This window comes from Mustela lutreola, chromosome X (assembly GCF_030435805.1).
Source record: "Mustela lutreola isolate mMusLut2 chromosome X, mMusLut2.pri, whole genome shotgun sequence".
In the NCBI taxonomy this organism is placed as follows: Eukaryota; Metazoa; Chordata; class Mammalia; order Carnivora; family Mustelidae; genus Mustela; species Mustela lutreola.
Window position 1 is genome coordinate 3,029,589 of NC_081308.1, and position 23,730 is coordinate 3,053,318.

Genomic DNA, 23,730 nt, shown 5'->3' on the forward strand with positions numbered 1-23,730 from the left:
AGTATAGTTTCTAATCAGGGAGTATGATACCTCTAATTTTAGTCTTTATTCCTCAAGACTGCTTTGGCTATTTGAGATCTTTTGTTATTCCACACAAATTTTTTTTTAAATTTTTATTAAATTGATTTATTTCTTTTCAGAAAAACAGTATTCATTATTTTTTCACCACACCCAGGGCTCCATGCAATCCGTGCCCTCTATAATACCCACCACCTGGTACCCCAACCTCCTGCCCCCCTGCCACTTCAAACCCCTTAGATTGTTTTTCAGAGTCCACAGTCTCTCATGGTTCACCTCCCCTTCCAATTTCCTCCAACTCCCGTCTCATCTCCATCTCCCCATGTCCTCCATAATATTTGTTATGCTCCACAAATAAGTGAAACCATATGATGATTGACTGTCTCTGCTTGACTGATTTCACTCAGCATAATCTCTTCCAGTCCTATCCATGTTGATACAAAAGTTGGGTATTCATCCTTTCTGATGGAGGCATCATACTCCATAGTGTATATGGACCACATCTTTCTTATCCATTCGTCCATTGAAGGGCATCTTGGTTCTTTCCACAGTTTGGCGACTGCGGCGATTGCTGCTATAAACACTGGGGTACAGATGGTTCTTCTTTTCACGACATCTGGATCTTTGGGGTAAATCCCCAGGAGTGCAATTGCAGGGTCATAGGGAAGCTCTATTTTTAATTTCTTGAGGAATCTCCACACTGTTCTCCAAAGAGGCTGCACCAACTTGCATTCCCACCAACAGTGTAAGAGGGTTCCCCTTTCTCCACACCTTCTCCAACACATACTATTGGCTCTATATCTGTTAAAAAAAAAAAAAAGTCATTGGAATTCGATTGGGATTGCATTAAGCCTATAGATTGCCGGCGGTAGTATGGACACTTAATATTAATGAGCACCGAGTATCTTTCCATTTGCTTGTGTCATCTCCAATGTCTTTCATTGATATCTGACAGTTTTCAGTGTATAGGTCTCTTGCCACCTTGGTTAAATTTATTACTCAGTATTTCGTTTTTGCTGCAGTTGTGAACAGTGTTCTTAATTCCTTTTTCTGATGGTTCACTGTTAGTGTATAGAGACGAAACAGATTGTTTATACTCTTAACTCTCGTGCATTCTTTGATAGTTTTAATATTTTGGTTGAGTCTTTGGGGTTTTCTCTATCTAATGTCATGGCATGTGCAAACAGTAATGATTTTCTTTTTTCCTTTACAATATAGATGACTATTTCTTTTTCTTGCCTAATTGCAATAATATCCTAATTGGATAAGGATTCATGATACAATGATTAGAAGTGGTGAGAGCAGATTCCTTTTCTTGCTTCTGATCTTAAAAGAAACACTCTATTTTTCACATTGAGTATGATATTAGCTACTGGGTTTTCATAGATGGCCTTTATGATGTTGAGACATAACCCCTCTAGACCAATTTGACTGAGATTTTTTTTAAAATCATAAATGGATATTGAATCTTGTCAAATGCTTTTTCTGCCTCTACTGGATAATCCTATGATTTTATTGATTTTGTTAATGTGATGTATCATGTTGACTGACTTGCAGATTTTGGAATAAATCCCACTTGGTTATGATGTAGGATTCTTCTCAAGTATCCATAAATTCAGTTTTGTAATATTTTGTTGAACATTTCTGCGTCCATCTATGTCACAGATCTTGGCCTGTAGTTTTGTTTGTGGAGATGGTTATGGTTATTGGGTCAGTGAGGGAGTAGCTGATCCTTTTAAATGTAGAGAGGAGGACATGGAGGAGACCGTGATCTCACTCCACCCAGGCAGCAAGGGTAGAGCGGGATACGGATGTCTGTATTCCAGCTTCCCCACCATTCTGCACCACACTGCCACTTCAATGGACAGTAAATCCAGGAACAGCTTTTCCTAGATGGAAAAATGAAGAGTGTCATCACAGAGTTTGGTTTTAGCAAATAAAGGTGAGAAAACAGACATGGCCAAATTCACTCTTTTGCCTAGACCCAACCTATTTCCCATTCAGGGGGTCACTCCAAAAATGTCCCCATCAGTGATCATGTTTTCTCTATACCTTAGACACTGCTTTCTTATCTTTGGTTTCCATAATTACATTCCATATTTACGTCTCTCTTTTCTCCACAGTAAGTTGACATCTGTAATCTCCAACATAATACTATAAAACCCACTAGTAAGGGTCTTGCCCATGTTGGTTCACTGTTTTTTTCCCCACTTTATATTTTTTGGTAAGCGATCATAATTGACATAATTCTTACATATATATTTGACATAATGAAAAGAGTACTGGTTTTGTTTTTTGTTTTTGTTTTTTGTCTTGTTGTTTTTTGGATAAATGTTGATGCTATTTCTAGGTTAGGCAAAAAGCATCCTCCATGAAATAGAAAATCTATTTAAAAATCAGTGCTCATTGCTTATATTTTCCTTACATCTTTTTCATTATGAAAAGGTCCCTGACCATCCTTTCCCTGAGATAACATTTCATACTTATTTTGTATTATCTCCTTAAAATCAGTCCCTGAGTTTGGTATATGAATTGGCAGTACTGTGCTGAGACAAACCTGTCAAGAAATGGACAGATGTCTCTCATGTTATTTCCATCTCTGGGCTATACAAAAATACAATATAATGGGGTGCCTAAGTGGCTCAGTAGGTTAAGCCTCTGCCTTCGGCTCAGGTCATGATCTCAGGGTCCTGGGATCGAGCCCTGCATCAGGCTCTCTGGCTCAGTGGGGAGCCTGCTTCCCTGCCTCTCTCTCTGCCCGACTCTCTGCCTACTTGTGAGCTCTCTGTGTCAAATAAAGTCTTAAAAAAAAAGTAGAAAGTCTTAAAAAATAGTCATATATATATAATATAAATATAATATATATACATATATATATAAAATAAATCTTCAGTAGTAGGCCCAACGTTTGTATCATAATATCCTTTACTAGAAGCAATTTTGATGTAATGTGAAAAATGACCACTGTTTCATAATTGTACAGATTTTTTACTCATGCATTTTTTTTCCTGAGAATATGAGGATATAGCAACAGGGAATTTGAATACTTAAATCACCTGAATGTCTCAAGGGAATCCATTTTTCTCCACTACATACACATATGCACTGGTACCAATGGTCTTTGCCAAGAATGTCCATAGCCATTTCTCCCATCTCACAAACCCATCTTAGAAAGTGGCCCTAAGATGCCTCCCAGAGAGAAGAGATCCCTATGACCGCCTCTCTTGAATCCGGACAAAGTTGTGAAAAGAGAAGTGAGAGTCTCTATCCATGCTGGGGCTGGATGTGAGAAGGTTATGCAATGCCCCCTGGCTTTCGTGGGTGGTTTGCTCTTGGAACCCAGCCAGCAGGCAGTGAGGAAGTACAAGGAGCTACATGGATGCCATTTATACCCATTCCATCCAAAAGCCCAGAGAGGTCCCAGAGGACTGCTGGCCTTCATCCACAGGCAGAGGAGTGAGCAAACATTGAGCTCATTCTAGCCCTGGCCATCGAGTGACCCCCCAACCCTGTGTAAATCCCCACTGGAGCCCCCAACCATTGTGAATGAAGACAAGCCACACCCAGTGAACCCTTTCAGAATTCCTGACCCACAGAATCCATTAACATAACACAAGGATTGCTGTTTTCCAAGATTACATTAAAAGGGACTTGCGACACAGCAGTGGATAGACACCCAGAGTACACACACAGAGATCAAGGCTAAATTCAACTAAAGCCAAGGTTCAATAAGGTATCTAATGTATTAGTAATTATTTGCAAAACTATTTTAATAACATTGTCAAAAATACTTTTCTTGGTTTAGGGAGAGAGAGGGAAAGACAGCATGTATGTGCAGGGAGAGGGGCAGAGAGGAAGAGAGAGAAACGGGAAGAGAATCTGCAACACAGAGCCTAGCTCAGACCTCAGTCTCAGGACCCTGAGATCATGACCTGAGCCAAAACCAAGAGCTGGAAGCTTTACTAGCTGAGCTACAGAGGCGCCGGTTAATGCATGTGTTTTTATAGACACCATGTGAATCAACATTCCTAGACACCATTTATGTTTACGGTGTCAACTGAGCCAATTCACAGTTTGTAAAAAGAGGAGATTTTTTAAAACGATGTAAGTGATTAGAATTTATGTCATTCAAATTGTGTAGGTGGTACTCCAAGTGGCGTTCCTCACAGTTATAAAGCTTTTCCTCCTGTGGTGTGAATGCAACGTATAATACTGAGCAACTGACTTTGGAACAAGCCTGGCTTCTTCAGAAATGACATATTCCAGCAAGGAACTTTTCAAGCATAAAAGACATTTTTTACGGACAACCAGGAGAGAAATGAGAGAGTATGTACTATGTCAGAGCAGCATTCAACTACGCTAAATGAGACTTTTCAGTGACTGGTTCCCTCATTTTTGCAAATCTTTACTATTTCTTTCAATCCAGCTGAGTGTGTACTGGAATATCTACGTTTAATTAGAAAACGAACAATGTAAATCATTGTCAATTTGCTTTTGGTTCCAATACCCAGTTTGGGGGAAAACAAAACAAAACAAAACAAAAAAAGTAAATTGAGGTAGATGACAGGAACATTTGCTCCTTGGTCTTAAACAAAGAAGCCTAATTTTCCACAAATGAGGAAAATCAGAAAGATCAGTAAACCCATGTACATTCTGATCCACTGAAATGAAAACTTAAAACAATGAAATGGAACTTCACAGCCACTGGCTTGGCAAACATTTCAACATCTACTGTATTGCATTGTTGAAACCGGAACTACTCCACTATGTTTTGAGAAGCAATTTTGCATTTTCAAAGATTTTTTATTTATTTTATTTGACAGACAGAGATTACAAGTAGGCAGAGAGGTAGGCAGAGAGAGAGGAGGAAGCAGGCTCCCTGCTGAGCAGAGAGCCCGATTCGGGACTCGATCCCAGGACCCTGAGATCATGACCTGAGCTGAAGGCAGCGGCTTAACCCACTGAGCCACCCAGGCGCCCCAATTTTGCATTTTCAAAAGTAGAAAACCTCTTGTCACAGTACTCAGCAACACTCTTAAGCATAAAAGCAGGAGGTTCAGTCCTGTGTTTTTTGGGCAAACTGAGTTAGATCTCAAGTCTTCTGCTGGCTAGCCATGGAAACCAAAAACTCCACTCTTGGGCCTTAGACTAAAATTGATAAATCGGGGAGACTGTACTTTTGTTGGACATCTGAGTGTTGTTCTTACAAAAAGCATGGAGCTAAGTGCCTGAAAGAAATGCTTTCATAAAGGGGCACCGGGGTGGCTCAGGTCATGGTCCTAGGGTCCTGGAATCTAGCTGGAACTGGTTTCCATTATGAGCAGGGAGTGTTTCTCTGTCTCCCTTGGTCCCTCTCCCCTGCTCTTGCACAAGCTTTCTCATATAAATAAAGCCATAATAATTGCTTTCATATGGACACAAAAAGGAACTGACAATGTGTTCTTTTCCATAACATTAAAAACCCGGAAAAGGACTTTGATCCGTAGGCATACTCCACTGTTTGAAAGAAGTGGCTGGATCGACGCATAACAAAAACAAGAACGTAGCAATTTGCAAAAACACACAGACGTTAACATACTTCCAATGTGAATGTTAAACCTATTCACTACATACCGTCTAGTGATAATAGAAAACTGTGCATTAGAGGTTCCATGAGGATTTTCTCTACTTATTTACATATTTTATTAAAACGGCTCATTCCTGTGGATCTTTATCACAAACGTAAAATAATGGAAACACACTTGTGCCATTACAAATTATTATTCTTTTTTGCTATAGTTGACACTCTGGGTTACATTCAGGTATACGACATAGTGATTCAATTTGTCTGTGTGTTGTGCTAATGCTCATTCCAGTTGTAGCTACCATCTGTGACCATATGACTATATGACCCTATTATAATACTCTTAACTGTGCCTCCCATCCCATGATCTATTCTATAACTGAAGGCCCATGCCCCCTACTCTCCTTCCCCATTTTACCCATCTCCTCCCTCTCTCCCTTCTAGCAACCACCAGTTCTATTTATGGGACTATTACTGGTGGTTTTTTTTTTGTTTTTTGTTTTTTTATTTGTATTTAGGATTCCATGTGTAAGTGAAATCATATTACGTTTGTCTTTGTCTCTCTGATTTATTTCACTTGGCATAAATACCCTGTAGATCCTGGCTGGGTAATAGCCCATTCTGTCTGTATACACACACACACACACACACACACACACACACACACACGCAACATATCTATCCAGTCACCATCCTTAGACACCTGGGCTGCTTCCGAATCCTAGCTGCTGTCAACACTGCTGCTGTAAACACAGGGGTGCATATATCTCTTCACACATTAGGGTTCTTATTTTCTTTGGGTAAACACCCAGGAGCGGAATTGCTGGATCCACTGGGAATTCTCTGAACTTTCTGAGGAACCTCCATGCTGTTTTCCAGAGTGGCTGCACCAGCTCCCCATTCTCACCAACAGTGCACGAGGGTTCCCCTTTCTCTGCATCCTCGCCAACACCTGTTGTTTTCTGTGTCGCTGATTTTAGCCATTCTGACAGGTGGGAGGTGATAACACGCTGTGGTTTTGCTTTGCATTTCCCTGATGATGAGGGATGCTGAGTACCTTTTCATGTGTCTGTTGGCCATCTAGGTGTCTTCTTTGGAGAAATGTCTATTTCTTAAAAATCACTGGAAAAACATCACCTCTGTAGATAGACAGAGTTGGACAGCATTGAGCAAACTTCAATTTCATCAATAATAATCTGACTATATAATATATATACAATAATCTGAAATGTATGAATATACAATAATATAAAAAGCATGTTTGATCTTTTAAAAATTATGAGTATACATAACTTAAAAAAAAAAAAAAAACAGTGACCGTGCATATCTTTTAAACATTTTCCAAATTAAAATCTATTCTCTAGCCTATCGACCTATTTCCATTGTATCCTGTTTGGTTTCCACAACATTCAATTGCAAAAGGAAGTATTTTCACTTAAACAAGCACCTTAAAGAAAGAAGGTGTCTTTGGGACAAATGTAGAAGTTATATATCAATTAGTCACTTCAAAAGTAACCTATTACATTTCCTTTTAAAACTGCAAATCCATAAAACGTGTCTTATGCTGCTGGTGGTTTAGAAATTACCAAGACAAGACTGCCTCGATGTCGACACCCTATTCAGAATGCCACACCCATCCTCTGGAATTCTAAACTAGACATGAGTTTTGTGGCTTGAAAATTTTAAATACAGAGATGACATATAAACATGAAAACAGTATTAAGACTGTGCCACAACTCATTATGCCGAACACAATTATGTACAAATACAAAGATATAATTTACAAATGGTTGCATGCATACTTAACGTATATACTCACATATGTGTGCTGTTAAGTTTTAAATGTACATTTGAAAATCATAGGTCCGTTAGAACTTATTTTTGTATTTTTATTGAGCTTAATAATGTCACAATATTTGCATGGAAAAAAATCATGGGGGGGAATTGGAAAAAGGAAATCTGCCCAAGACAGCCACATCTAGCCAACACAAGTGTATTAAGAGTTTATTGATGGGCTCTCTTGGCAATGTCAATGTCTCTTTTTAAGATTTTACTTATTTATTTGACCAACAGCCAGGGACAGAGTAAGAGAAAGCACAAGCAAGGGGAAGATCAGAGGGAGAAGGAGAAGGAAGCTTTCTGCTGAGCAAGGAACCCAGTGTGGGACTTGATCCCAGGACCCTGAAATTATGCCCTGAGCTGAAGGCAGACAATTAACCAACAGAGCCACCCAGGCACCCCAATTTCAATGTCTTATAGAAACATTCCAGCAAGTGTTGGAATGTTTTTTTCTGCTACATGCTTCCCAATTGTTGGAATGGGCCACCCTTAAATCTCCTTGCAGAGGACACAGCTTGTCTTTTAGTAAGTTGCCCCAATGAGCCTTTCTTGGAAAAAGAGATGTATTGCTTAGAAAAATTCATGCCATAACAGGAAAGAGCTCACAGAGAGATTTTTGGTTCAACTGGAAATTTCCTTGTAGAACCAGAAACCTTTAGGGAAAAAAAAAAAATAATTGTCAGGTATTGTCAGAAGAAATGTTCTGTAATCCTGTGGGGAAGTCAGAATGTAATTCTTCCATTGACATGTCCATCAGGGCTGAACTCCTAAAGACAAGGAAAAAAAAAAAATCTGATGCCCCATATGGATGGAGTTCTACACATCCATGTGTTTTATGCTTGCCTGTAGCAAGAGGAAAACTCTGAACTTGGCACGGAGATTTATGGTCCAGAATCGTCTCCCTGCATCAAGTATTCATGGAACACTGCACTATCTCTGTTGAACAAAAGCAACAAGACGAGGAAATGCCCCGATTCTGTAGTTGGAGGGCATGAAACATTCATGCCACTGGCAAGAACACTGGGTGGCTTTCTCAGGTCTATTTTAAGGATCGCAATTGTTGGAGAGAGTAACTCATAGCTATTGGAAACAGAAGTGCTACCTCACTAGAGCCTTGGTGGTTTCCCTGGCCCCTGACCCATGGGCAGCCTGAAGACAGACAGAGGGGTCCACATTGCAGCTACCAGAGTCCGTCTCCATCTAACTGCCCACTCCTGAAAATACGGGTGTGAATGACGTCTACAGTTACTATCAAACCTTCTGCAAATGCTCTGTGTCTGCTGAGCAAGGAGCCCCATGTGGGACTCGATGCCAGGACCCCAGGATCATGACCTGAGCCGAAGGCAGACGCTTCCCCGACTGAGCGACCCGGGCGTCCCTCGATCACAGATTCTTTATCTTAGCCTATCCAGGAACTTACTGAGACCACATCCTGCCCGTCATCTGTTGTTACAAATAAAGTTTTATTGAAACACAACCACACTCATTCATTTTTGTATTCTGTGGGGCTGTTTTTTGTGGCACAACAACTCCTGGCCAAAGATCTTTGTAACTCACAGGGCTGAAAATATTTAATATTTGACACTTTCCAAGAAAGGGGGGGGGGTGCCTTTCCTTCTGCATCATCATTTTTGAGTAAGTAGATGTTGGCCACAAGAGGTCACACAAGTATGGAGAAATTATTATCTTGAATGGTCATTTGGATTTCTTTTGATCAAATCTGGCTCCAACAGAAAACATGGTCAGTCTGGACTGCTAGGGAACCCCTTCGTTATAACACACTTACCCTGTTTTTATTTTGATCCTCACCCAAATCCACACATGTAGGGTCCAGACAACTACTGTGCTCATTCTTAGGGCACCACAAGTCATAGATGCTAATGCAAGACGTAGCAAGGAACTTGCCAGAAATGCATGTAGCATAGAGCTCCTCTGATCATGGGCACAGTTCATTCCCCCTTAGGACTACTGTTACAAAAAAACTGGTTCAAAATTTGAATTTTCCAGTGTTTTTAAGACAAACACAGCAGAACATTCAAGTGTGAGGACCTTTCCAAGAAAGACACCTGTATACCCCATGACAAGAGGCCTAATGTAAGAAATGGAACAATGGAACAATGGAACAATGGAACAATGACAACAATTTCTTCTTCTTTTGTTTTGTTGTTTCCTCATTCCAGTTATAGTTATATTATTTTATATATATATTACAGTTATATTATTTTCATTCCAGTTATAGTTATATAGTTATATTATTAACTCATTCCAGCTATAGTTATATTATTTTCAGGTGTATAAGTATCCCCTTATCCGCTGTTAACCATCATTTCTCTATATTTAAGATTCTGGTTTTCTCTCTTCTTTGTTTATTTGTTTCTTAAATGCACATATAAGTGAAATCATAAGGTATTTGTCTTTCTCTGACTTATTTCACGTAGCATTAATGCCCTGCGGGACTATCCCTGTTGTTGCAAAGAGCAAGATTTCATTTTTCATGGCTGAGTAATTTTCCACGGCAAATTTTTTTTTTTTTTAAGTATCGATGGGATTCGGTTTGCTAATATTCTGCTGAAATTTTTGCATTCATGTTCGAAAAGATATGTTGCATTAATGTTCCTAAAAGATAGTTATCATTTTCTATAGTCTTTATCTGGTTTTAGTATCGGGATAATGCTGGCTTCAGAAAATAAATTTGGAAGCTTTCCTTTCTTTTCTAGTGTTTGGAATAGTTTGAGAAGAATAGGCATTAACTCTTTACATCTTTGGTAGAATTTAACTGTGAAGTTATCTAGTCCTGGACTTCTGTTCATTAAAACTTTTAAATTATTGATTATATCTTATTGCTAATAATGGTCTATATAAATTTTCTGTTTTTCCTGATTTGATTTTGGATGCTTATGTTTCTAGGAATCTATTATTTTCTTCTAGGTTGTCCCATTTGTTGTCTGATGAATTTTTCATAATCTCTTATAATTCCCTGTTTCTATGGTTTTGGTTGTTATGTTTCCTCTCCCATTTCTGATTTTGAGTCCTCTTTCTTTTTCTCCTTTTTTTGATGAGTCTGGCTAACGTTTTATCGATTTTGGATTTGTTCTCTTTTTCTGGCAGATTATGTTTTTCATTTGAGATTTTTCTTCTTGAAGTAGACCTGAATTGCTATAGTCTTCCCTTTAAGAACAACTTTTGCTGTATCACCAAGATTTTGGAGTGTTTTATTTCCATTTTCATTTGTCTCCATATAGTTCCCGATTTCCTCTTTGACTTGTTGGTTGACCCATTTACTGTTTGTTATTTAACCTCCAAGTATTTATGTGGTCTCCAGATTTTTTTCCTTAGAATTTCTACTTTCATATTGTTGTGATTAGAAAAAAAGATGCATGAAATGATTTCAGTCCTTTTTGAATTTTCTGAGAATTGTATCGTGGCCCGACATGATCTGTTCTGTAGAATAGTCCATGTGCACTGGAAAGGGGTATGTAGTCACTGCTTGGGGATGGAGTTTTCTAAATATATGTTACGTCCATCTGGTCTAGAATGCCATTCAACCAACTGTTTCCTTGTTCATTTTCTGTCTAGATGATCTATCCACTGATTACGTGGGGGTATTATAGTATTATTGTATTCTTTATGTCTGTTTCTTTAGGTCCATTTTCTCTGATAGAGATGTTGCTACCCTAGCTTTCTTTTCGCTCCTGTTTGCAAAACTGTTTCTCCATATCTTCGCTTTCAATCTGCAGGTGTCGTCACGTCTGAAATGAGCGTCTTGTCGGCAACACATAGAGAGGTCTTGCTTTTTTATCTGTTCTGTCACCTGTGTTTTGATTGAAGGATTTGGTCCATTTACATTGAAAGTAATTATTGATAGTTGTGTATGGACTAGTTTTCAAAAGTTGGGGTTGTTTCTGCAGTGCGTCTCTAGTCTCTGGTGGTTTTATGGCTTTCTTTAGTGCCGTGCTTAAATTCCTTTGTCTTTATTTTTTGTGTATCTATTATAGGGTTTTGATTTGTGGTTTTATTACATTGATATATAATAAACTATGCAGGTAACAGTCTATACTAAGTTGAGGCATCTATTCATCAACTAAATTGAATCTATTCTAAAAGGATACATTTTTACTATCCCCCACATGCTTTGTGTATCTATCATACTTTATAGCATTTGACTTTTGCAAATACCCTGGCTATGAATTATTTTTATAGATAAAAATTTTGTGCTTTAACCACTACGCTGGTGATAAAACTACTTTTGTTTGTACTTATCGCTGTGCAGTTTTTACGTTTCCTAATTTTCTTACAGCTGATTATGGCGTTTTCTTTCCACTCAAAGAATTCCCTTGAATGTTTTTTGTAAGGCTGATTCACTGAGAGTGAACTGCTTTTTAACTTCTGATTGTCCAGGAAGCTATTTTCCTCTTGTATTCTGAATGATAGCCTTGCTGGGTAATGTTCTTAGTTGCAGGGTTGTTTTCTGTTTTGTTTTGTTTTTATTTTTGTTTTTGTTTTCTTTTCAGCATTTTGAATATATCATGCCCTGTCTGGCCTGCAATGTTTCTGCTAAAGAATCAGCTGAAAGCCTTATGGGGTTTCCCTTGTATATAACTGATTTTTTTTTTCTTGCTGCTTTTAAAAGTTTCTTTATCATTATGTTTTGCCATTTTAATTACTATGTATCTTGATGTGGACAAATTGGGTTGATTTTGTTGGAGGCTGTCTGTGCCTCCTGTGTCTGGATGTCTATTTTCTTTCCCAGAACTGGGAACGTTACTTGAAGAACTATGTCTTCAAATAAACTTTCTTCCTCCTTTTCTGTCTTCTTCTGGGATCATGCCCAAGTTATTACACCTGATGGTGTCACTGAGTTCCTTTACTTATTCTCTGTTTTTATTTTTTCCTTTTGTTATTTAAAGTGGTGTTTTCCAGTCGTCTTCTAAGTAGCTGTGTCATTATTCTGCTTCCTTTAATCTACTGGTTCCCTCTTATGTGCTTTTAATTTCATTACTGAGTTTTTCATCTGTGATCAGTTCTTTGCAGTTTTCTCTTTGTTGAAGGTTTCACTGAGATTGTCCATTCTTTTCTCAAGTCCAATAACTACTTTATGACCCTTACTTTGAATTCTTTTTCACGCACGTTGCTTTTGCTGATCTCTGTTTCATTCAGCTCTTTTGCTGTGGTTTTGCTCTTTTCTTTCATGTGGACATGGTTCTCTGCCCATTTTGTCTCTGCACTTCTTTCTATGTGTTAGGAATGTCAGCTCCATTTCCTCTTCTTGAAAATAGTGGCCTTAAGGAGAAGAGGCTCTGTGGTGCCCTGCAGTACAATGTCCCCTGTTTGCCAGAACCAGGTAGTCTAGGAGCTTCTCCTATGTAGGTTGTGTGCACCCTCCTGCTGTGCCTGAGATGCATTTCCATCAGTCCACTTGGCTGCAATGGCCCTCTTTGTCTTTTGGGGGCAGGGTTTGGTCCCTGTGCTGTGGCTGAGGCCACCCTGGACTTGAGTTGGTCAGACCACCTGCCCGCCCTCTGTCCTTCTGCCAGAACTACAGGGCATTCTCCCTGCATTGTCTGGAGAGGTTTTCATTGGTGTGTGGTACCTTCAGTCAGATTCCATATGTGTCTTCAGTCCTTCTGCTGGGGTTGTAGTGACCTGGAACTACAGGAACTATCTCCTTGTGCTGCCCTCTGTGGGGTTTCTATTGTGTGTAGAGCCAGCAGTCCCATCAAGTATCTGCAATCAGCCTACTGCTGGGGTGAAACTGGTGTGTGTGCTTAACTTCCCTTCTACCCAGAGCAGGAGTCACTTTTCAGTGGGGCAAGCCCCTGTCAGAGCTGCTTGTAGAAAGAAATAAGTCAGGCCCAACTTTGGAGAGACTCCAGCCTAGTTAGGTAGGGTCTCCTGGGGCAGATCTGCAGGAGAATACAGGGGTGAGTTCATGGTGGTAGCAAAATAGGCACCGGTCCCTGGTTACTACTGTGGCTGTTTGCAGGATGAGACCTGATGGGAGCCAATTTGGAAGGCCTTCTGCTGAATGGAGCACCTTGGATGGATTGGATTCCCAGAACAGTAAGGGTGCGGTGCTCAGTGTTAGCAAGCTGGGTGGACAGTGGGCTGGTTTATACAGGTGTCTGTGTGTTTGCCTGAGGGTCTGGGCATGGGAGAATAGCACCTACCAGCTCTTTTGTTCCTAGAGAAGTCTCTTAAAGGTTCCCTGCCCCTCAAGCATACATTCTGAGATGAGCAAATCAATCTCCTTCCGTTATACACAGGCAATTTTCAGACTCTTTCTGCGTTGTATCTCTGGTGGGGTTGTTTGTTCCGCTGTCTCTTTAAGGGCAGGGACTCTCCTTTTGCCCTCCTGGTTCTCCCCGAAGCAAGCCCGCTGATTTTTTTTTAAGTACCCAGAGTTAAGCCCCGCTAATTGTAACAGCATGAATTTAAGTCCCACTGGCTCTCAAAGCCAGATGTCTGGAGACTCCTATTCCCAGTGCTGGTCGTCTAGGACTAGGGTGCTTAGTGTGTGGTCTACCTCTCTCCCTTCTCTGTGCTTTTGGTATCCCTCCTATTTGTGGTTTCTCTTACTAGAAATCTGGTTTTGACAGACTACCTGCCCCCTCCTACGATTTTCAGTGTGACCTCGTCTCTACAATTAACTGTGGAGAACCTGCTCTACCAGAGTTTGGGGTGTTTTCTAATTATTCTCACTGATGTGGCTATCATCTGTGTATATCTGTGCGATGAGGTCAAATGAGGATCTTCCTCTTCCTCTTTCTAGGCTTCCCCACTGAATTATTTCAGCCAAATTATTTTCCATAATGAGGGGATACCACTGTCCTGAATTGAGAGCTAGGTTTTCCAGTCTTCCAGTGTTAAGAAACGTTGTGTTACGTGTCTTTTGATTTTGAAACGTATATGAAAGAACCAGATTTTATATGTCCTCTTCTGGGTTTTCTAACATTGCATTTTCAGAGATTCACCCAGGATGATTTATACACATGGAGTTTTATTCTTCTTCTTTGCTGTCTCTTTTGTTAGTATGACCCACTGTACAACCATTCTACTTCAGCACATTTTTTTCTGCATGGAAGTGCTGTTGAACACACATGGTTATGTGAGTTTTAGGTGTCCATCATATTGAGTCAAGTGTATATATTCTGTGCTCAACCACAAGTGTAGCTACCATCTAAAGTTGCACCCTTCATCTCCATAACTTACTCACTCCCTAACTGGAAGCCTGTGCCTCCCAGTCCTCTTCCCCCATTTTACCCAATTCCCATTCCCCTCCACTCTGGCAACCACCAGTTCTTTGAATTCATGCATTTGTTTTTCTCTTTTGTTCATTTATTTGTAAAGTCCCACAAATAAGTGAAATCATCTGCATGTCTTCTTTGGGAAAATGTCTGACTTATTTCACGTAGCATAATACCTTCCAGGTCCATCCGTGTCATCACAAACGGCAAGATCTCATCATCTTTGTGGCTGAGCGATACTACATCAACACACACACACCACCCGCCATCTTGTTTCTGTATGGTGGCTATTATAAATCAAGCTGCAGTAAACATAGGTGTGCCTATATCTTTTCAAATAAGTGTTTTTGTTTTCTTTGAGGAAAATACCCAGTGGTGGAATTACTGGACCATATAGTATTTCTATTTTTTTTTTTTTACAGTGGCCACCACATTTTACATTCCCACCAACAGTACAATATTGTTGTTGTGTGTGTGTGTGCTTTTTTTTTTTTCCCATATTCCCGCCAAATTTCTTTACAAAGCAATCATTCTGACGTTTGAGGTGGTATCTCATGGTGGTTTTGATTTGTATTTTCCTGATGACTATAATGTTGAGAATCTTTTCAAGGGTCTGTTGGCCAGCCATCTGGAGGTCATCTTTGGAAAAAAATTCCTATTCAAGCCTTGTGCCCATTTTTAATTAGGTTACTTGTTTTATTTTTGTGGCATTAAGAGTTTATTAATATATTTTAGATATTAAGCCCTTACCAAAAACATCATTTGAAAAGTATCTTCTCCCATTACCTAGGTTGCTTTTTCATTTTGCTGATGGTCTCCTTTTACTGTGCAGAAGTTTTTATTTTGGTGGAGTCCCCATAGTTTATTATCGCTTTTGTTTTCCTTGCCTGAGGAAACTTATCTAGAATAATGTTTCTAATGCTGATGTCAAAAAGATTACTGCCTTTGTTTTGTTCTACAATTTGTATGGTTTCAGGTCTCACATTTGGGCCTTTAACCCATTTTGAGTTTATTTTGTATATGGTGTAAGAGAGTGGTCTGGGTTCATTCTTCTGCATGTTGCTGTCCAGTTATCCCAACACCATTTGTTGAAGAGACTGTCTTTTCCCCATCATATACTCTTGCCTCCTTTGTTATAGATTAATTGACCATAAAGGTATGGGTTTATTTCTGGGCTTGCTATTCTGTTACATTGATCTCTGTGTCTGTTTTTGGACAGTCCCGTACTGTTTTGAGGACTGCACCATTGACATACGTCTTGAAGTCTGGGACAGTGATATCTCTAGCTTCGTTCCTCTTTCTCAAGATTTCTTTGGCTCATATTTTCAGAATTTGTTCATTTATTTGTAAAGTCCCAGAAATGAATGAATTTGTCCTAATTCTCTAACAAATTCTACTGGTATTTGGATAGAGATCACACTGAATCTGTACATTGCTTTGTGCAATATTTTAACAATATTCTTCCAATCCATGAGCACAATATACCTTTCCCTTGGTGTCATCTTCAATTTCTTTCATCTGTGTTTCATAATTTTCAGAGTACAGGACTTTTACCTCTTTGGGTGACTTTATCCCTAGGTATGTTATTTTTCATGGTGCAGTTGTAAATGGGGCTGTTTTCTTATTTTCTCTTTCTCTACTTCATCATTAATATATAGAAATGTAACTGATTCCTATATATCAATATTATTTCCTGCAACTTTACTGAATTCATTTCTTCTTGTTTTTTGTTTTTTGGTTTTTTTTTTTTTTTTTTTTTTTTTTTTTTTTTTTTTTTTGGTGGAGTCCTTATGATTTGTTTTGTTTTGTTTTTTCCCTATAGTGTCATGTCCTCTGCAAACAGTGACAGTCTTACTGCTTCCTTACAGGAAGAGATCCCTGAAATGTAAATGTTGCTTTTTGTTTTGTTTTGTTTTGTTTTTATATTTTTGATGTTCATTGAAGTTCCTTACTAAGCTCCTCCACTCTTCTCTCCATTTGGGTGAACACAGCATGATCCTGACTTTAAACTCTAAACTCTCTACCACATTGCTAATCTGTTTCATTTCGTCCATCTTCTGAGGTTTTGTCTTGTCCTTTCATTCGGACCATATTCCTCTGTCTCCTCATTTTGCTTGCTTTGGTTTCTGTAAATTAGTTCGAAAAGCTACTTCTCATAAGCTTGAAGAAATGCTCTTGTGTATGTTCATCCTGTTAGACCCAGAGTGTCTGGTGACTTTTGCCGGCTGGAGCTGGCATGCACCAAGGGTCCTGTGGAGCTCTGTGCTAGAGCGACCTTGGTGGGGACATATGGAGCTAGCATAGCTGCAGGGCAATCCTAAGGCTGTCCATGCAGAGGCTGTCCTGGCAGGAAAACTCAAGCTTAAGTCGGTAGGAGTTCAGGATCCTGGGGCTCCCCACACAGAGGGCATCCTGGCAGGACGACTAAAATTGAAGTGGGCATAGGCTGGAGCAGTCCTAGGGCTCTCCACAAGAGGATTTCCTGATAGGACAGCTAAAGCCAAAGGGAATACAAGACAGGGTGCCCCTGGTCTCTCTGTGCAGAGGGCTTCTGAGCAGGTCAGCTAAAGAGGGTGCAAGCTGGGAATGCAAGGGGCCCTGTGCAGGAGATGCCCTGGTAGGGCAGATGAGGCTAAGGCAGGTGTGGGGACAGGGGGTGCATCTTGGAATACTCCACACAGGAGGTGCCCTGGTAGGGCCACTGGAGCCAAAGTTGTGCAGGTGTGGAGTGTTCTATGGTACTCTATAACCATGTCACCTTGGTGAGACAGCTGAAGCTGTAGTGAGCGCTGACTTGGGGAGTCTGGTGTGCACTGTCCTGTGGTCCACCCGGTGGGATTGCAGGAGCTACCGCAGAGCAGGGGCCTGAGCTCACCGAGGTGGCAGGCTCCATATGGTTGTCGGGAACCTATTCTTGTCTAGATGGGGGTGGGGAACCTAATCTGTGCTGTTTGCCAACCTCTCCAACATGGAAAGAGTCCCAGCAGTTGTCCCACTGTTGATAAAAGACTCAGGCCTAGAACCTTGCCAAACGGGTTGTTTGTCTGCAGCATGGCTTTTTTTCTGGGCCCCAGATGAATCTGCTCATGGTCCCACCATCCTGTCCCTCCACACTCCAGTTCACAGTTCACAACACTGGAGTGGGGGTTCCCTTCCTTACCGTGTGTCTGTCTCCCTTGCCATTCTTTGTGATCTTTTATCTGCAGAAGTTGTTCAGACAGCTCTCAGGTCTTTAGGGGAAACTTCTCAATAAATAGGTATAGACTTGATGTGTCCATGAGGAGGTGAGGTCAGGGTCTTCCTACATCACCACCGTGCACCAGAACTCTCTGTTCCACTTTAGTTAGATGCATGTGTGTTCCAGGATTCTGCTCTTAGAAAAGCTGCTATGAAGTCCCCTGTACCTGCCTCACGGTCTCCATACACTTGACCTAGCTGTGCCATATGCATTCAAGCAGAACTGTTGGTTCCTGAGTAATTCTTACCCTGGATTTTCTGCAGTAATGCCAACCTGTATTGTCAAAGCGTGATGATAGTTCATAATCGAACCAGATGTGGACAGAGTTTACAGGGACTCAGAGCCTGATCTTCACTCACTATTTTAAGTACATGGTTTTGGCCAATTTTATGGGTAAGACAAGATATCTCTTTAAATTGTTAATTAAATTTCTATTTTATATTTTATGCTTGAACTGAAAAACCCTTCATGTTTGACTTCTAAATAATTATCTCTGAACTACCCCATTTATAATTTTGCCCATTTATATACTATGCTGTATGCAAATATGTGTGCATTATGTTTTTATAGTCGCTGGTTAAAGAGATGGAAAATTCTCCTAATTAGTTGCTTCATTTAACTGTCTTTAGAACTGAAAGGACAGAACTTTTAGTTGAAAGTTTTGTGTTTTTTTTAAGTTTTGTCTTAGTTTTTGATGCATTTCATTACCCTGTCTCAAATGTCCCAAAGTTTTGCTATTTGGCCTTAAGTTCTGAAGGTTCCAAGTGTAATGTGCACACAGTCTGTTTAAGCATAAATGTGAATTTTATTGAGCCAGTGGCCTTTTTGGGAGAGAGCTGGCATCCTTATGTATAGTCCTATAGATACAATGACAAGGAAATAGCTTTGATGTTGCCACTATACGTGACATGCTTGTCCACATGTTCTAAAGGATTATTACCATTTCACAGAAGGAAACGGATGTTTATAAATTGATATTGTATCTGCGGGTTTGACCAGCTATCTGTAGACTCCTGTCGGTTTCCTGTGTAGGATCACATCACTCATATGTCAACTTTCCCTCTATTCAATTCGTAAAACGTATCTTTCCTTTTCTTTTTTTTTTTTTTTTTAATTATTTATTTATTTGACAGAGATCACAAGTAGGCAGAGAGGTAGGCAGAGAGGAAGGGAAGCCGGCTCCCTGCTGAGCAGAGAGCCCGATGTGGGGCTCGATCCCAGGACCCTGAGGATCAGGACCTGAGCCGAAGGCAGAGGCTTTAACACACTGAGCCACCCAGGCACCCCCGTATCTTTCCTTTTCTAACCAGCAGAATATAGAGCAGAGGCAATGAGAGAAGGAATCGGGATATTTTCCTTTCCGAAGTATCATAGGTATATTATTTACTGTAGGTTTTCCCATTATTCTTTTTCCTTATTAAGAAAGCCCCTTGGTTTCCTGGGAGGATCTGTTCATGAACATTTTAGGATTTTACTGATTTTTGGGTTTTTTTGGCCATTTGCTGATAAAAGCATCCATTCAGATGACCATTTATTAATGTGGGAGAATTAGATAAAATATAAAATATTCTAGCATTTGAGGATATTATGCTTTCCTACAGTGAATCCCGATGGATCATGATGCGTATCTTACGCTGACGACCTTTGTGTATGTTAATTGTACGTCTATGCTCATAAGTGAGACTGGTCTGGCATAAACTATTTGGCCACACTCTTTTCTGAGAGATCCTGAACTTCACCGTCTCTCAACCCAGCACTGCAGCACACAGCTGGGGCAGATATTACATATTTCTCAGCTGGTGTCAGAATAAATCATTTCTAAGGTTTCTCCTTAGGTTTCTGCGACTCCCAATACATTTTTTAAAATCGGTGTACTCGGCTTTACTATTGTCATCATGACTGATTTTGTACATGTTGCAAACATAATCTATTTTGAGACCAAATCTTTAACAGTGTGGGTTGGTTCATTTTAATTATACTTCAAAGAACCCTTTACAATACTTAAGGAATTGCTATGTAGGGAGACCGTTGACTAGTGTTCAGCTAACCTTGTAAGATCTTCTATGAAAAAAAATGAAGTTATTGGTACTTTGGTTTACCTTTATTTCAGTGATGACCTCTTGAAGATGTAACAGGTGTTGTTCGAATCATTACAGTCAGACCCAGGGATGGGTCAATCCATGAAGGTGAAAATTCATTCATCTTTTCGTGATTAGGGCAGTTTTAGGCACAGAATATGGAATATAGACTCCATAAAATCTTCTTGAACTGAATTCAACAGAAAACTTTTTTGTGTGTGATTTGATTTGTGTGTGATTTGAATTCTGGGCATTTTCCAATTATGGAGGCCACATGATTGTGGGTTATGACTTATACCCCAGATAGTTAATACTCTTACTTCCATTAGCCAGGAGAATATGCAAAGGTTAATAAACACCTCTGTGCAACAGCTTTATAATGGAGACAGAAGGGATATTTCAGTCTCAAAATACTCCTCTCTTTTGCTCTCTCCATACGCCCATTTTTTTGTCCCGTGGCAGGGTATAGCTCTTCTCATTCAGAAGGTTCGGCGACCAATGTAATTCTTATAACTCACCGCTCGCACAGAGTAAACCATGTCATTTAATTGAAGAAACGACTAATACTGATGAGAAATGCACTGAGATGTAGAGAAGAAAACATTAAAATCTAGCTCTAAATTATAGAATGAACGACGACACATTTTTCATCATCCATGCCAACGTGACAAAAATGTTGCATACTCAACTTAAAGGTCACGTGACATAACTCAGAAGCTGTGTCAAGCTTCCACTGATGTACGAAGGCCGTATACATACACAGATGTCCCAGTGATGTTTACGTGTATCTGTAAGTTGATTTGCCTCATGTAATTTGATGATTCTGGTTCACTTTCTAGTCACGACAGCAATTCGTTTCTTTATGTCAAATGGTTAAGTGGTTTGAGACGTGCTTTTGTTTTCAACTGCTAAGCTACTTTCCATGTTAAAACAAACCTAAAACAGTAACCTTATGAAACAGCCCAATATGGGATCCCTGCGTGGCTCAGTTGGCTAAGCGTCTGCCTTGGGTTCAGGTCAGGATCCTGGAATTCCAGGAATGAGCCACACATCGGGCTTCCTGCTCATTGGGGACCCTACTTATTACCCTTCCTCTACCTCTTTGCCTGCTCGTGGTCTCACAATTTCTCAAATGTACAAATAAAAAAAAAATCTAAAAAAAATAAAATACCTCAATACAAACCACGTGGTATCCCTCTCCAGTCATTAATGTCACCGCTAAGGTTTTTACACTTCAACATGACGGGGTCTCTGCTTCCTCAATCATTAAGTGGATGAAATTACCAGAGTCGTTTTTGACATTACAAAAAGCGTAAATGCTCTTTGTAAAGAGATAGGCATTATGGATTTCACTTTGGATAAATCAAGCAGTTTACTACTTAAGCCACATGAAGTTGAGAAGATGAATAAAGATTGAGACAAGTGCTTCCAATAGCAGTGAATCTGTGCAATTCTTAGAAGTTTAGAACAGACCGCAGTCAATCCTGGAGCAAACCAGGTTCCCTTATCCAAGGATGTTTATGATAGAGTACTGTAAGTGTATTGTCTCAACATCTATCCCTATCTTTCTTTTCTTTTCTTTTTTCTTTTTCTTTTTTTTTTTTTTTTAAGATTTTATTTATTTGAGAGAGAGTGGAGGAGGGAGCAGCAGATTCCCTGCTGACCAGGCATCCCAGTACGGGTTTTGATCCGGGGATGCCAGAGCTGAAGGCAGATACTTAACCGACTGAGCTGCCCACGTCCTCTTAGGCTGTAGCTTGTATTCTGTGACTTACTCATTCCATAACTGGAAGCCTGTATTACTCACCTCCTGCCCCCCAAATGCCTTCCCTCTGGCAATCATCAGGCCTCTGTATTTACCGGTCTAGCTCTGCCTTTTGCTTCTACAATTGTATTGGTTTTTGGTTTCCATGAAATTCTAGGGTATCTTTCTCATTTCCCTTAGCATTGTACTATCTAGACACATGGAGGTTAGAGCAAAAAGCAAGATCTCTCTCTCTCTTTTTTTAATGCTTGAGTAATGTTCCATAATGAGTGTGCATGTATCCGTCTTCTTTATCCATTCATCTATGGATGAACACTTGGATTGTTTCCATAGTTTGGTGATTGTAAATATTTGTAATCAACACAGAGGTGACTGTATCTTCTGAAATTGGTGCTTTTGTCTTTGTTGCAAAAGTACCCAATAGTGGAATCACATAGGTCATATGATATTTTCATTTTTAAACAGATTTTTTTTTTTTTAAGATTTATTTACTTGACAGACAGAAATCACAAGGAGGCAGAGAAGCAGGCAGAGAGAGAGGAGGAAGCAGGCTCCCTGATGAGCTGAGAGTCTGATGCAGGGCTCGATCCCAGGACCCTGAGATCATGACCTGAGCCAAAGGCAGAGGATTTAACCCACTGAGCCACCCAGGCATCCCGATATTTTCATTTTTAATTATTTGAGGGAACGCTATACTGTTTTCCAGAATGGCTGCACCAGCTGGCATTCCCACCAACACTGTAAGAGGGTTCCCCTTTCTCCACATCCTCACCAACATCTCTTGTTTCTTGTATTGGTGATTTTAGCCATTCTGGTGGCTGTGATATAATCTCTCTTTGTGGTTTTCATTTGCATTTCCCTGATGATAAGACATGTTTAGCATCTTTTCAGATAGGCCATTTGTATATTTTATTTGGAGAAATAGCTGTTCAAGTCTTCTGCTCATTTATAATTGGATCTTCTTTAGTATTGTATGAACATATGTATTTTGAATATTCACCACTTATCAGGTATATCATTCATAAATATCTTCTCCCATTCAGTAGCTTGACTTTTTGGTTTGTTGGTGGTTTCTTTAGTTGTGCAAAAGCTTTTTATTTTGGTTTAGTCCCAAGAGTTTATTTTTCCTTTGTTTGCCTTGTCTAAGAGACACATCTAGAAAACGTAGCTACAGCCAATTTCAGACACCTCACTGCCTGTGCTCTTTTAGGATGTTTATGATTTTAGGTCCCACATTGAGGTCCTTAATCCATTTTGAGTTTGTGTATGGTATAAGAAAGTGGCCCAGTTTTATTCTTTTGCATATTGTGGGCCAGTTTTCCCAGCAGCATTTGCTGACGAAACTTTTCTCCAATGCATATTCTTGCCTCCTTTGTCACAGATCGCTGGATCGTATAACCATGGGTTTATATCTGGTTTATATTCATTGGTTTATAGGTCAATTTCTCTTCCAGTACCATATTGTTTTGATTATTATGGCCTTCTAGTGTATCCTGAAATCTAGTAGCGGCACACACACAGCTTTGTTTTTTCTCAAAATCACTTTGGTTATTTGGGGTCTTTTGTGATTTCATACAAATTTTATAATTACTCGACTTCTGTGAAAAATGCTGTTGGTTTTGATAGGGAAGGCACTGAATCTAGATTGCTTTGGGTAGTACGGACATTTTAGTCTTTGCAATCCATGAACATGGAACGTTTTCCACATGTGTCATCTTCAATTTCGTTCATCGATGTCTTATACTTTTCAAGTATAAGGTCTTTTCATCTCCTTGATTTATTTCTAAGCATTTTATTCTTGAACAATTATAAATTTCACTTTGCTTAAATCATAAATTTCTCTGTACTTCATTGTTACTATATAGAAACACAATCAATTTTTATATATTTATTGTAATAGCTTTTTGGTGGAGTATCTAGAATTCTCTGTGAATAGTATGTTATCTGTGAATAGTGACGTATCACTTCTTTACTGATTTGGAATT

The 23,730-nt window shown here is 39.6% G+C and overlaps 1 long non-coding RNA gene across 3 annotated transcripts in view; it reads right to left on the reverse strand.

Moving 5' to 3' along the window:
• Positions 1-245: 245 nt before the first annotated feature.
• The window catches only part of LOC131821417 (uncharacterized), a 90,606-nt gene continuing 67,121 nt past the window's right edge, over positions 246-23,730 (reverse strand). For 2 of the 3 annotated variants that reach the window (XR_009349899.1, XR_009349897.1), the window contains exon 4: positions 4,864-6,720. This is a non-coding gene — a long non-coding RNA (uncharacterized LOC131821417). Of the gene's footprint in view, positions 1,908-4,863; positions 6,721-23,730 lie in introns of those variants that run through there. The other variant, XR_009349898.1, reaches the window with a different exon arrangement.